Below are 15791 nucleotides of genomic sequence, written 5' to 3' on the forward strand. Positions count from 1 at the left end.
TCTATACGTGTCCTGGAGGAGAAATTGAACAATCTCAACACCTCGCACTCGTACAGAATCACAATGAGTTCTAGGGATTCCAAATAATAAATCCTCTTCCTAGATGTAGACCTAACCCTTTGGTCCAGGTAGAAGGTCCCTTGCCACAATTAAACCCTAGGTGCTAAAATCACTTCAACGCTTCACTCTGTTGTCTCTCCAACTAAGCCCCAGCGGAAGGTCATCCCTCAGGCCATTCACTCTACTATGACCACAAAGAACTGGAGGAAATAGATGTAGGATAAATCACACCGAAGGGGAAAGGGGACTCTCTGCTACCTCTCGACTCACCCTCTCAACCCTCTTCAATCTAGCTTTGTCTAACTCTCGTGGTGTGTCACTCACTCACAAGGGTTACCAATAAGAACTCTCAACCCTAGTGTCACTCTAAGGGAGTATTCTTTCAATCAAGCATTCAAGATTGAAACTCAATTAAAGCATCAATTAATGAAAGCATAATAAAAGGTTTAATGAAACAAATACATCCTAGGGTTCATAAATCCAAGTACCCACTAGGGGGTTTAGCTCTCCATAGAGCTAGTTACAATCAACAATGAAATCGAATGTAAAAGTAAGTGATCCATGGAAAAGCCCCTTGATAGTCATGATGATGGTCTTGTGGAGAAGCCTCGACTCTTCCAAAGGTCCCTTTGTCCAGCCTAGGATACACCTCGCCGGATCGGTGCCAACGAAAGCTCTCCCACTAACCTTCTTCCAAATGGAGCGCGATGTCAAAGCCATAGAACCTCTCCGAATCCCTTGCTAATACCTCTCAAAACCCTAGCCATAGTCCTCTCTCAAGTTGGGGAAAAGATGGAGAAAAGAATGCTGAAATCAGGCTTGAAATCGGCTTTAAATAGGGCTAGAATCGGGCATCCACACGCCCTTGTGGATTTTCCACACGGGCCTGTGGAAATTCCGCACGGGCATGGATAATTTCCACACGCCCGTGTGGATTCTCTGAACTTCACTTTTTCGGCCGCTATGAATAGTATCTGCTACAGTGAATTGCTACAATGTTTCACTACAGTAACGGCCCGAAACATTCCCGAATCCATGCTTTCATCGAGGTTACGTAAATGGGCACACGTTTACGTCGTAGCTCATTTTGCTTCTTCAATAAACAACTTCATTGGTGAAAATCTTGCTATCAATGCACAAGCCTGGATACTCAAATGTGACTCCCCTTGTGCCCCTCCAAATCATTGTGCTAACTTGAATACAAGGAGGTTGGCACACATTCTTGCATCTTGAACCCGACTTATGTCTTCGCATTTGAACCTACTCAAGATTTCCTCCAAATAGTGCATTCACGATCTAAATTGGTTTTTTTCTTTACCATTCAGCTTCACAACCCTATATGCATGAAAGTAACATAAATGCACACATATTAGTGCTAAAACCCGATAAAAGTAATGTTCATCATAAGGAAAGAATACTTCGCATTCTTATCACACAAGCACTTATCAAACTCTCCCACACTTAAGCTTTTTCTTGTCCTCAAGGAAAAAATTAAAACATTGAAGTATAGACGAAGGAAATATGGAAGTGCTTGGCCTTAGGTTCACTAAAACATGGAAAGAGAGCATTCCACAAGTAAGGGAAATTTCAACATTAAATACGAAAAATCAATGCTCTAGCTAAAAACTCGAATAAAAAAGGACAATAAACCTGAAATCATGTAAGTGTGTGTAAACTCACTCAAGTCAACCAAAGGTATACTCCACGAAGTTCTATGTATAAGGGACTTATTTATCTACACAAAGCAACAAAAATTAAAAAGATGGTAGTAGTTTCATAGATCCTCTAAGGTAGCCTTTTCTAAAGTGGCCGCTAAGGTGGCTTTCACACTTTTGAGGTGGTAGCTCTTTCTACTGGGGTGGTAGCTTTCACTCATCCTATGAGATAGCTCTTTCTCTCATTAGGGCATAACTAGTATCCAACTTATGAGAGTAGCTTCATGCTTCATAGGTGGTAGCTCTTTCCACCCAACAAGCACAACTAAATAATAAAACTATTTTGTTCTTTCTTTTCCCTTTTTTTTAATGATTACAAAAGAAACAACTATAACTAGTCCCTTTAACATCAAACTTGAGTTTCCAAAAGAGTTTTTAAAGAGTGAGTAGTACAACAAGTGTCAATCGGGCAAAAATTCCTAGAAATTCAAGCAAGAACTAGAGTATGAGAACATTCAATGTTAAAAATTCTCCTAAACTCAAGAATACAATCATTGCAACTAAGGTGAACTGCCATTGGCTATGTGAGCATGTATATCAATCAAAATTAATATAAAGGAGATGTGCATTATGAAACTCCCCCACCCACCCCCCCAACACTTAAGTTGTACATTGTCACCAATGTACACATGCAAACTCACTCATAATATCAAACAAGTATATATGTGGGAGAAACAATCAAAACAATACTCCCCTGACTCCTAGTATTGCATTTGATGGAGCTAAATCCTTGGGAGTGTTGTTCCAACGGGTTGTGAAGCACACACGGCCAAGTGCCGAAGCACCTTGGTCGTGTCCATAACTAGTTCTCAGTTCCCATACTGATAAAACTATCTGTACGCATACACGAGGGGGTTCAGTGAAGCTCAATAAAAACAAAAGCAACTCGAGTAAATAAAGGATAAAGCAATGAATACAACTCGAGACATCAAATCATGAGGCGACGTCTCGTCAAGAATCTGCTGTAATGTGTCAAACGCGCCATAAACTCTGTGTAATGCGCGGCCTGCGTAGCCCGGGCCTCAGCAACCTCTGTCCGTAATACCCCCACCGCACTCTCAAGCCTCTCAAAGCGATCATAGGCTCAAGATAGTGAAAACATGCATACTAGGGGTGGCTCCTCTGCCACAGGAGGTACCTCGGTCTCCATTGGTGTCGGCTGGGGCTCAGGGGCAGGCTGAGAAGCCTCGGCATCATCACCCTCATCCTCAGCTATCTCTGGAGCTGGCGTAATGATAAGTGTTTGTGCGATATGAATGCGAAGCGTTCATTCCTTATATTGAGCATTACTTTTCTCAGATTTTTACATTAATATGTGTGTTTTTATGTTACTTTTATGCAGGTAGGGTTGTGAGGCCGAGTATGAAGGAAATAGGCCAATGTGGATCATAATGCACCGATTTTGGAGGAGATCTTGCTAAGGTTCAAACGCGAAGACATAGGTCAGGTGTGAGATGCTAGAGTGTGTGCCAACCTCCTCGTATTCGAGTGAGGACATTCATTTGGAAGGGCACAAAGTCAGTCACACTCGAGCATTCCGACTTATGCATATAAGAACAAGAGATCCACCAACATGTACATCATTGAAGAAGCAAGTGATTCACGACGTAAACGTGTGCCCGTTTGCGTTACCCCAATGAAAGTATGGAATTCGGGAGTATTTCCGGCAGAGTACTGCAGGAAAACACTGTAGCAAGTACTGTAGCAGCCCGGCGGAGAAACCAGAGAAATAGAGAATCCACACGGGCATGTGGAAATTATCCACGCCCGTGTGGAAATTCCACAGGGGCGTGTGACATCATACACGCCCTTGGAGTCGCCCGATTCCAGCCCTATTTAAAGCCGATTCAGCCCCGATTTTGGTATTCTTTTCTCCATCTTTTCCCAACTTGAGAGAGGGCTTCGGCTAGGGTTTTGAGGGGTATTGGCGAAGGTTTTGGAGAGGTTCTACGGCTCCGACATCGTCATTCCTGAGGAAGAAGGTTGGTAGGGGAGCTTCCGTCGAGGTGTATCCTATATCGGACGAGAGAATCCTTGGACGACGAGTAGAGGACTTTCCGCAAGACCATCAACACGACCATCGAGGGGGTTTCTTTATGGATTCATTGCTTTTACATTCTATTTCTTTGATTGTATTTAGCTCCATGGAGAGCTAAACCCCTAGTGGGTACTTGGGTGATTGTGAACCCTAGGATGTATTCGTTTCATTAAACTTATTTATTATGCTTTCAATAAATTGATGTTTATTGTGAGTTCCAACCTTGAATGCTTGATTGTATGAACATTTCCCCTAGAGTGACACTAGGGTTGAGAGTTCTTGTTGGTAACCTTGTGAGTGAGTGACACACCACGAGCGTTAGACAAAGCTAGGTTGGAGAGGGTTGAGAGGGTGAGTCGAGAGGTACAGGAGCGTCCCCTTTCCCCTCAGACGTGATAGATTCTACCTCCGTTCCTCGAGTTCTTTGCGGCCATAATTGAGTGAATGGTCTAAGGGATGAATCTCCACTGGGGCTTAGTTGCGCGTGCAACGGAGTGAAGCGTTGAGGGGATCTTAGTATCTAGGGCTTAATTGTGGTTAGCGACTTTCCGCCTTGACCAAAGGGTTAGGTCTATAATTAGGAAGAGATTTATCACCTGGAATCCCTGGAGCTCATTGCAACTTTATTCGAGTGCGAGGTTGAGAGGTTATTTAATCTCTCCTCCGGGACATGAATAGAGTTGGGCATAGTTGACCTTAGATTTGGGACTATGTATGTAAGGATTTTCACGACTCACCATTGCATTGATTAGGAAGCATAATAGAGAGTTCTTGCACTTGAAGCGATTATCCTAAGTGAAGCATCATCCGGGTACCCCATCTTTATCGATTGCCTTGCCTCCTCCTTACTTTTTTTCTCTTACTTGTTGCTTTTAATTGTTGAGAATTGAATCATTGTCACACTTATCATTGTTGATATTCCACATAGCTAAGAATCAAATTAAGTGTCTTTACTCCCTACTCCCTTTGGATTCGATACCCACTCACCCGGGATTATTACTTCGACAAACCCGTGCACTTGCTTGATATACACAAGGGGATCTTGTCACGTGCCCATGACTAAGTCTCAATTCCCAAGAAGACAAGACCATCTACATGCATAAACGAGGGGATTTAGTAAAGCTCAATAAAAACAAACATATCTCGAGTGTATATAAAAGATAGAAAATGAATACAACTCGAGATGCAAAATGAAAATAAACTCTAAAGGAGAATCCTTTCTGAGTGAACAAGTCTAAAATAAAAATTCAACATAAAGAAAATGCGGGAAAAAAAAAAACAAAATCAAATGTCGGTGTCACGCTCGGGCTCCGGTGCTGCTGCTGCTGGTGAAGATGCACATGGTGGGTCCACCGGTGCCGGGGTAGGGAATGAGGGTGTAGTGGATGTCGAGGGAGCCTGAGGATGCCTGAGGAGTCCTCGGCCGTAAGACAAATGATGAGGCGACGCCGCGCTCTAAGATCTGCTGCAATACGTCGAAACGTGCCATGAACTCTGTGTATTGAGTGGCTTGTGTATCCCTAATCTCTGCAATCTCAGCTCGAGCCTCAGCTACCTCAGTCCATATCACCCCCAAATCGCTCTCGAGCCTCTCAAAGCGATCATAAGCTCGAGATGGTGAAAATATACGCACGGGGGGTGGCTCCTCTGCTATTGGAGATACCTCGGTCTCCATCGGGGCTGGCTGAGGCTCGGGAGCGGGTTGAGATGCCCCGGCTTCATCACCCTCATCCTCGGCTATCTTTGGAGCTGGTAGCACTAACGCAAAAACCCCTGTCCTAACCCTGCGGACCATGCCCATCAACCTCATCGTCTCTAGGCTCAGGGGAGCAGGTATACTCGTCTTCTCAGCCCCGCGAATCGAATTCAAGAGACCCATGCCTAGCACTAATCTCGTAATGTAGGGTCCCAAGAAGATCGCTCCCAGTCTAGCATAGTGCCCCTGATGTTTAATGTACTCTGCCATGATGTGCCCTAAGTGAATCGGTACGCGCTACACCATCGAGTACATATACAATAATTCCTGTCGGCTCAGAACATCAGTGCTATCACCACGGCCATTCACCGACCTACTCATGATGGCATGTAAATATTTGTAAGCAGGTCGGGAAAGGCACGTGGCCTTCGACACCCCCGCCTCGTACTGACCCTGACTACATAGCACTCTGTAAGCTCTCTGCGGGGTCAAAGTGCCAGTATAATCAGTCGGTAACTGAGCGTACTCCTCCATATCTGTGAATGCCTCCTCATACAAGCCAAGTCGTACCGAAAACTGAGTGACGCTCAAGGTATGGTGGTGTCCAAATACTCTGAACTGAATGGTATCCAAACTGTCGAAGCTTGTGTAAGATCTGTCAAATTCGAATGATGATAATACCTCCAATGCAAACTCTCGGATGGCGGGATCTCTAATCTTCAATAACTGCCGCCAACCACCTGCTGAAACGAGATCCTCTACCTCATCAGCGAACTCATCTCCCTGTTGTAGATCTCGCAGTATAGTCTTATCCAGGAATCGAGTTTGTCCGAAGCGAAGTCTCGACATGCGCTCATAGCGAACCTGATGCTCTGGAATCGCAAACCTCATGCCCTCAGGCTCAGGGGATGGCCCACGCGGCCTCTTATCAACTTGCTTCTTCGATCGAGGTGCCATAATCTGTAAAATTTGAAACGAATCGATCAAACAAGTTGACAAAATAATACTGCAGAAATACACACGGTCGTGTGGAATTTCCGCACGCCCGTGTGGATCCACGGGGCGTGAAAACCGTACAGCCGCACTCCAAAAATTCAACAATACAACTTAAAAATATTTCAAACTTCATTCTAAGCATCAATCATCCTTCTAATTGAAGAAACAAAGCATTATTAACCAGATTAATTGATGGAAAACATGAATTGGCAAAGAAAATGAGGAATAGAGCTTACCGACGAGATGAGATGAGAAAATTACGAACCAGCCAAAAAACCTTGCAAAAATTCTATCACTATAGCTCTATGAAATCGGATAACGATGTGATAGTGTTTTTAGATGAATAGAGGTCGTGAAGAAGGGGAAAGAAACTAATCTTCTTTAAAAAGGACTCGCGACCCTTGATGTTCTGTGCATCCACACGGGCGTGCGGTAATTACCCACGCCCGTGCGCTTCATTACAAAAGAGCCACAGGGGCGTATGCACGCCCCTGTGCGCTCTCGGGAAAACACTCCTTCGACTCTGACTGCTCTCGCACGGGTGTGTGGAAAATACCCACGCCCGTGCATCCGACCCACAGGGGAAACCGCACGTCCCTGTGGCTTCTCTGGACATCCGAGAAAAATACCAAGTGTTATACACGCCCGTGCGGAAATTCCGCACGACCGTGGACATTCACATGCCCAACTTACAGGCGCAGCCGCATGCCCCTGTGTTTTCTCAGGATGGAGAGAACTCCTCTGCAGAGTTTACCACGGGCGTGTGGAAATTACTCACGCCCGTGCATGGTTCACAAGGTCGCCCACAGGGGCAAGTCCACGCCCCTGTGTGCTCTCGGGAAAATTCGCCACACCCTGCAGGACTTCACACGTCCGTGCGGAAATTACCCACGGGCGTGTGCTAATCGCATGGTCATTCACAGGGGTAGCCGTACGCCCCTGTGCCTTCTCTGGATGAGCTCGCAGTGCAACTCCGCGGCCGTGCAGAAATTCCACACGCCCGTGTGTTTTCTCTGGATGACTTAGTCATGGGAACATGTTTACACACTCAGAGCCTGCCCTATTATGCAAATTTTACCAGTGAAAAATATGGAATAGAGCTCAAACGACCAAACTTCGCCAATTCCACATGAAAACACACGATTAAAATTCAAAGTTCACAAGGAAATCTCAGCACAAGCATCTAAGAAATTAAGACACCAACACTTAACAAATTATTCATGCAAACAAACTAAACTAAAAGCTAAGAAAACAGTAAACACTTGGGTTATCTCCTAAGAAGCGCTTGTTTAACGTCACTAAGCTTGACGTACCTTGTCTTACCTCACGGGGGTTCATGAATGAAAGCTGCCCTCTTACCCATGACTTGAATGCATGATGTGCAAAGTCTCTTGAGAGTAGAGGGTGTATTATCGGGTTTCGGACCACCTAACAATGATACGTCCAACTTCTTCGGTTCACGTACGTCTCCAACAGCCTTGGAGTGTTTCCAGTGGTGTCTCTTAGCCCTCTTCATTTTTCGGAGCACCACTTTAAGATCCCCGGTGTAGATGGTACTTCTTCCATCGATCCAAGCATCATTACATTTTCATGTCCCTCCTCTTGGTCGAACAAACCTTCATACGGATCAGTATTGAACATCTCCTGTATGTATTTATCAACAATCTCATCAGTAGTGTCTAGAAAATATAAAGTATCATCGAAATTGAGAGAATGCAGTATGGCCTCAGCAAGGCGGTATGTGAGCTTGTCATCTCCAACTCTCAAGGTGAGCTCTCCGCCGTCCATGTCAATCAATGCTTTGGAAGTCCGCAAGAACGGTCTCCCAAGTATCAAAGGTATATCCGTATCCTTATCGACATCTAGCACTACAAAGTCAACCGGAAAAATGTATTGTCCACCTTGACAAGCACATCTTCAATGATGCCTCTTGGATGTCGCACTGTTCGGTCTGCTAGTTGCAAAGTCATCCGAGTAGGCCTAGGCTCACCCAAGCCTACCTTTTGAAAGAAGGTGTATGGCATGACGTTGATACTTGCCCCTGAGTCCGCCAATGTCATTTCCTCCCCAAGGTTGCCAATATTACACAGAATGATGAAGCTGCCCGGGTCTTTCTTCTTGTTCGGCATGTTCTTTTGCAATACCGCCGAGCAAGAAGCATCTAGAATCACTGAAGCACTTTCCTCCAACTTCCTCTTTTTAGTCAACAAGTCTTTCAAGAACTTCGCATACTTCGGCATTTGGGCCAATGCCTCAACAAAAGGAATATTGATATGGAGTTGCTTGAACAAACTCAGGAACTTCTTGTACTGTTCATCCCTTTCATCATTTTTCAATCTAGAGGGATAAGGGATTCTTGGCTTGAAAGGTGGGGATGCCATCTCTTTATCTTTGCTTGTCCCCTCTTCCGCCTCTATAACCTCGGGTGCGTGTTCTTTTGGCATCTCACTCGGAAGCCTACCTTCAACCTCACGACCACTTCTCAAAGTGATCGCCTTCACATGCTCTCTAGGGTTGGTCTCTGTATTGCTTGGTAAGCTTCCATGTGGCCTTTCGGAGAGAGACTTCGCAATTTGCCCCACTTGATTTTCAAGATTATGCAAAGAGGCGGTGTGGTTGCGAAGTGTAGACTCAACTGATTCAAACCTTGTATTTGCAGATTGTATGAATCTAGTCAAGTGCTTCTCTAGGTTACTCATTCGGGTTTCCAAACCTGAGACTCTGTTTTCCACTTGAGGGGCTTGTTGTTGTTGTTGGAAACCTGGTGGCCCCATGGCCTTTTGTGGACCCTGGTTACTCCATGAAAAATTGGGATGATTCTTCCAACCCGGATTGTAGGTATTGCTATATGGGTTTCCTTGAGGTCTCATGCCATTACCTACAAAATCAACATTCTCCATTGAAGAAACATCACCAATAGAGATTGGGCAATCGGAGGGAGCATGTCCTCCACCACACCCGGTGTAATTAGTCACAGCCACCACTCTGTTTGAAGTTAGAAGATCTAACTTCTTACTCAAATTTTCCACTTGGACTGCCAATGAAGTTACTGCATCTATTTCATGAAGACCGGCCACCTTTTTCTTCTCCCTAGCATTCCATTGGTAGTTGTTTAACCCCATTTCTTCAATCAACTGACGGGCCTCATCGGGGGTCTTGCTACCTAAGGTACCTCCTGATACCGCATCCAAGAGTTGCCTTGTACTCGGGTTCAAACCATTGTAAAAGGTTTGAACAATCATCCACTCCAGGAATCCGTATTGCGGGCACTTCCTCAGGAGCTCCTTGAACCTTTCCCATGTCTCAAATAGATACTCCAATTCCAACTGAACAAAGGATGAGATCTCATTCCTAAGCTTTGCTGATTTTCTGGGAGGAAAATAACGGGTTAGAAAAGCTTCCACCATCTCCTCCCACGTGGTAATTGACGCTCTAGGTAACGAGTGTAGCCACTGCTTCGCTCTTTCCTTTAGGGAAAATGGGAAGGCTCTCAATTTGATTGCATCATCTTTCACCCCATTTATCTTCAGCATATCACACACCTCAAGAAAGCTCTCTATGTGACTGTTTGGATCCTCATCGGCCAAACCGTTAAACTGTGCGGATTGCTGCAACATGTGGATGAATGCCGGCTTCAGCTCAAAGTTCTGAGCTGTAATTGGGGGATGCACAATACTCGATTGTGTTCCCAACACTGAAGGTCTGGCATAATCGGACAATGTTCGCTGTTGCTCATTCTATTCTGCCATGTTTTCAGATTCTTCTGCTTCCAAATCAGCTGGATTAGACTGTTCTTGCACAGGCTCTTTCCCTTTCCTTCTAAGTGTACATTCAAGCTTAGGATCCCCTTCAATCAATATTGAGGGATTCCCTCGGGTCATAACCTGTAGCTGCAACCAAAAAGAAAGAAAAAGAAATCATAACGATGATAGAATAAGAAGATATGAAATAAAATATGTGGTGAAATAGCTAAGAAAACAAAGTGCAAAGTATCTCTAAACGCCTACTCCCCGGCAACGGCGCCAAAAACTTGACAAGATCCCCTTGTGTATATCCCGCAAGGGCACGGGTTTGTCGAAGTAATAATCCCGGGTGAGCGGGTATCGAATCCACAGGGAGTAGGGAATAAAAATACTTAATTTAATTCTTAGCTATGTAAAAGATCAATGATAATGAGTGTGACAATGATTCAATTCTGAACATTAAAAGCAACAAGTAAGAGAGCAAAAGTAAAGAAGGGGGTAAGGCAATCGATAAAGATGGGGTACCCGGATAATGCTCCGCCTAGGATAATTGTTTCAAGTGCAAGAACCCTCTATTATGCTTCCTAATCAATGCAATGGTGAGTCGTGGAAATCCTTAATTACATAGTCCCAAATCTAAGGTCAACTATGCCTAACTCTATACATGTCCCGGAGAAGAAATTGAATAATCTCAACACCTCGCACTCGCATAGAGTTGCAATGAGCTCTAGGGATTCCAAGTGATAAATCTCTTCCTTATTATAGACCTAACCCTTTGGTCAAAGTGGAAGGTCCCTAACCACAATTGAGCCCTAGATACTAAGATCACCTCAACGCTTCACTCCGTTGCACACGCAACTAAGCCCCAGCAGTAGTTCATCCCTTAGACCATTCACTCTATTATGACCGTAAAGAACACGAGGAACGGAGGTAGAATCTATCACGCCGGAGGGTAAAGGGGACGCTCCTGTACCTCTCGACTCACCCTCTCAACCTTCTCCAACCTAGCTTTGTCTAACGCTCGTGGTGTGTCACTCACTCACAAGGTTACCAACAAAAACTCTCAACCCTAGTGTCACTCTAGGGGAAATGTTCATACAATCAAGCATTCAAGGTTGGAACTCACAATAAACATCAATTTATTGAAAGCATAATAAAGAGATTCAAAGAAACGAATACATCCTAGGGTTCACAATACCCAAGTGCCCACTAAGGGTTTAGCTCTCCATGGAGCTAAGTACAATCAAAGAAATAGAATGTAAAAGCAATGAATCCATAAAGAAACCCCCTCGATAGTCATGTCGATGGTCTTGTGGAAAGTCCTCTACTCGTCGTCCAAGGATTCTCTCGTCCGGTATAGGATACGCCTCGACGGAAGCTCCCCTACCAATCGTTTTCCTAAGGAATAACGATGTCGGAGCCGTAGAACCTCTCCAAAACCTTGGCCAATACCCGTCAAAACCCTAGCTGAAGCCCTCTCTCAAGTTGGGGAAAAGATGGAGAAATGAATGCTAAAACCGGGGCTGATTCGGCTTTAAATAGGGCTGGAATCGGACGACTACACGGGCGTGGATGCTTCACGCACCCTTGGGGAATTTCCACATGGGCGTGGATAATTTCCACACGCCCGTGTGGATCCTCTGAACTCCTGTTTTCTCCGCCGGCTGTGAACAATGCTGCTACAGTACTTTTTGTCGTGTTGCTACATTGCTCTGCTACAATATCCGGCCTGAATAGCTTCCCTAATCCATACTTTCATTGGAGTAATGTAAACGGGCACACGTTCACGTCGTGGATCACTTGCATCTTCAATGATAAGCACGTTGGTGAAGCTCTTGTTCTATGTGCATAAGTCCGAATGCTCGAGTGTGACTGCCTTTGTGCCCCTCCAAATGGATGTGTCAACTCGAATACGAGGAGGTTGGCACACACTCTAGCATCTCACATCGACCTATGTCTTCTTGTTTGAACCTTAGCAAGATTTCCTCCAAAATCGGTGCATTGTAATCCACATTGGCATCTTTCCTTTATGCTTGGCCTCACAACCCTACCTGCACGAAAGTAACATAAAAACACACATATTAGTGTAAAATCCTGAGAAAAGTAATGCTCAACATAAGGAATGAATGCTTCCCATTCATATCGCACAAGCACTTATCAAGATGGTAGAAGCTTTTCTTGCCCGTTATTTTCCTCCTGGAAAATCTGTGAAGCTTAAGAATGAGATCTCATCCTTTGTTTGGTTGGAATTGGAGTCTCTATTTGAGACATGGGAAAGGTTCAAGGAGCTCCTAAGAAAGTGCCCGCAACACGGATTTCCAGAGTGGATGATTGTTCAGACCTTTTACAACGGTTTGAACCTGAGTACAAAGCAACTCTTGGATACGGCAGTAGGAGGTACCTTAGGTAGCAAGACCCCCGATGAGGCCCATCAGTTAATTGAAGAAATGGGGTTAAACAGCTACCAATGGAATGCTAGGGAGAAAAAAAAGGTGGCCGGTCTCCATAAGATAGATTCAGTAACTTCATTGGTGGCTCAAGTGGAAAATTTGAGTAAGAAGTTAGATCTTCTAACTTCAAATAGAGTAGCGGCTATGACGAATTGCATCGGGTGTGGTGGAGCACATGCTCCCTCTGATTGCCCGATCTCTATTGGTGATGTATCTTCGGTGGAGAACGTTGATTTTGTAGGTAATGGCGTGAGACCTCAAGGAAATCCATATAGCAATAGCTACAATCCGGGTTGGAAGAATCATCCCAATTTCTCATGGAGCAATCAGGGTCCACCAAAGGTCATGGGGCCACCGGGTTTCCAACCACAACAACAAGCCCCGCATGTGGAAAACAGAGTTTCAGGTTTGGAAACCCGAATGAATGATTTGGAGAAGGCCTTGACTAGATTTGTGCAATCTGCAAATACAAAGTTTGAATCAGTTGAGGCCACACTTCGCAACCACACCACCTCTTTACATAACATTGAAAATCAGGTGGGGCAAATTGCAAAGTCTCTTTCTGAAAAGCTACATGGAAGCTTGCCGAGCAATACAGAGACCAACCCTAGAGAGTAAGTAAAGGCGATCAGTTTGAGAAGTGGTCGTGAGGTTGAAGATAGGCTTCCGAATGAGATGCCAAAAGAACACGCACCCGAGGTTATAGAGGTAGAAGAGGGAACAAGCAAAGAGAAGGAGGTGGCACCCCCATCTTTCAAGCCAAGAATCCCTTGTCCCTCTAGATTGAAGAATGACCAAGGGGATGAACAGTACAAAATGTTCCTCAGTTTGTTCAAGCAACTCCACATCAATATTCCTTTTGTTGAGGCATTGGCCCAAATACCTAAGTATGCGAAGTTCTTGAAAGACTTATTAACCAACAAGAGGAAGTTGGAGGAGAGTGCTTCGGTGATTCTAGATGCTTCATGCTCGGCGGTGTTGCAAAGGAACATGCCGAACAAGAAGAAAGACCAGGGAAGCTTCATCATTCCGTGTAGCATTGGCAATATGGGTGAAGAAATGGCATTGGCGGACTCAGGGGCAAGCATCAACATCATGCCATACACTTTCTTTCGAAAGTTAGGCTTGGGTGAGCCTAGGCCCACTCGGATGATTTTGCAATTGGCGGACCAAACGGTGAGACATCCGAGGGGTATTATCGAAGATGTACTTGTCAAGGTGGACAAGTATATATTTCCTGTAGACTTTGTGGTGCTAGACGTTGATGAGGATGCGGATGTACTCTTGATACTTGGGAGGCCGTTCTTGCGGACTTCCAAGGCATTGATTGACATGGACGGTGGAGAGCTAACTTTGAGAGTTGGAGATGACAAGCTCACATACCGCCTTGCTGAAGCCATGCGGCATTCTTTTGATTTCGATGATATTTTATACTTTTTAGACACTACTGATGAGATTGTTGATGAATACATGCAGGAAATGTTCAATCCGGACTCGTACGAGGGTTTGTTCAACCAAGAGGAGGATTATGAAGAAGTAATGCTGCTTGGTTCGACGGAAGAAGTACCATCTACCCCGGGGATCTTGAAGAAGGTGCTCCGGAAAATGAAGAGGGCTAGGAGACGCCACCGGAAATGCTCCAAGGCTGTTGAAGACGTAAGTGAACCGAAGAAGTTGGATGAACCATTGCTAGGTGGCCCCAAGCCCGATAACACACCCTCTACCTTCAAGAGATTGTGGTCATCATGCTTCCAAGTCATGGGTAAGAGGGCAACATTCATCTATGACCCCCCGTGAGGTAAGACAAGGTACGTCAAGCTTAGTGACGTTAAACAAGCGCTTCTTGGGAGGCAACCCAAGTGTTTACTATTTTTCTTAGTCGAATAATGTAGTGTTTGCATGAATAAATTGTTGAGTGTTGGTGTCTTGATTTTTAGATGCTTGTGCTGCGATTTTATTTTAGGTTTTGAGGATTCATCGTGTGTTTTCATGTGGATTTGGCGAAGTTAGGTCGTTTGAGCTTTATTTCATGTTTTCACTGGTAAAACTTGCATAATAGGGCAGGCTATGAGTGTGTAAACATATTCAAAAATTTTTTGCAGAGCCTGCAGGTTTTTTCTAAGGCATCCAGGAAAATGCACGGGCGTGTGGAATTTCCGCACGCCCGTGGATCTGCATTACGAGCTGATCCAGAGGAGGCGCAGGGGTGTGCGGTGGCCCCTGTGAATGACCATGCGAATATCGCACGCCCATGGGTAATTTCCGCACCGGCGTGTGATCTCCTGCAGAGTTTGCCGATTTATCCCGAGAGCACACAGGGGCATGAACTCGCCCTTGTGGGTGACCTTGTGAAACCCGCACGGGTGTGGGTAATTTCCGCACGCCCTGCGAAACTCTGCAGAGGAGCTCTCTCCATCCCGAGAAGGCACAGGGGCGTGCATTTGCCCCTATGAATTGGACCTGTGAATGTCCACGGTGTGCGGAAACACTTAGGAATTTTCTCGAATGTCTAGAGAAGCTACAGGGGCGTGCGGATAGCCCTGTGGGTCGGGCGCACGGGCGTGGGTATTTTTCGCACGCCCGTGCGAGAATGTTCAGAGTCAATGGATGTTTTCCCCTAGAGCGCACAGGGGCGTGCACCTGTCCCTGTGCGGCTTTTTATGGAGGCGCACGGGCATGGCTAATTTCCGCACGCCCGTGCGGATATACAGAACACCAAGATGAGCGATGTCTTTTTAAAGAATAGCCGTTTCTCTTCTTCTTCACATCCTCCATTCGTCTGAGAGAACTCGTACATCATTCCTTAACCTCGTAGCGCTGATTTGGTAGGATTTTCACGAGGTTTTCCGGCCGAATCTAAATTCTCTTATCTCAACTCGTCGGTAAGCCCTATTCTTGATTCTCTTCGTCAATTCATGATTTTCATCGATGAATCTAGTTAATAATGCTTCGTTTCTTCAATTAGAATGATTATTTATGTTTAGAATGGAGTTAGAAGTAATTGTACGTTGTATTTTTGGATTTTTTAGGCGCGGTTGTGCAGTTTTCATGCCCCGTGGATCCACATGGGCGTGTGGAAATTCCGCATGATCG

At 45.1% G+C, this 15791-nt stretch overlaps 2 non-coding genes across 2 annotated transcripts; one reads left to right on the forward strand and one right to left on the reverse strand.

Moving 5' to 3' along the window:
- Positions 1-9757: 9757 nt before the first annotated feature.
- LOC120268006 lies at positions 9758-9864 on the forward strand. The gene has a single exon (XR_005538677.1). It is a non-coding gene; the product is annotated as a small nucleolar RNA R71 (small nucleolar RNA).
- A 2594-nt stretch (positions 9865-12458) lies between these two features.
- Positions 12459-12565, reverse strand: LOC120268051. The gene has a single exon (XR_005538722.1). It is a non-coding gene; the product is annotated as a small nucleolar RNA R71 (small nucleolar RNA).
- Between the last annotated feature and the right edge of the window lie 3226 nt (positions 12566-15791).

The sequence above is a fragment of the Dioscorea cayenensis genome, chromosome 8 (assembly GCF_009730915.1).
Source record: "Dioscorea cayenensis subsp. rotundata cultivar TDr96_F1 chromosome 8, TDr96_F1_v2_PseudoChromosome.rev07_lg8_w22 25.fasta, whole genome shotgun sequence".
Lineage (NCBI taxonomy): Eukaryota > Viridiplantae > Streptophyta > Magnoliopsida > Dioscoreales > Dioscoreaceae > Dioscorea > Dioscorea cayenensis.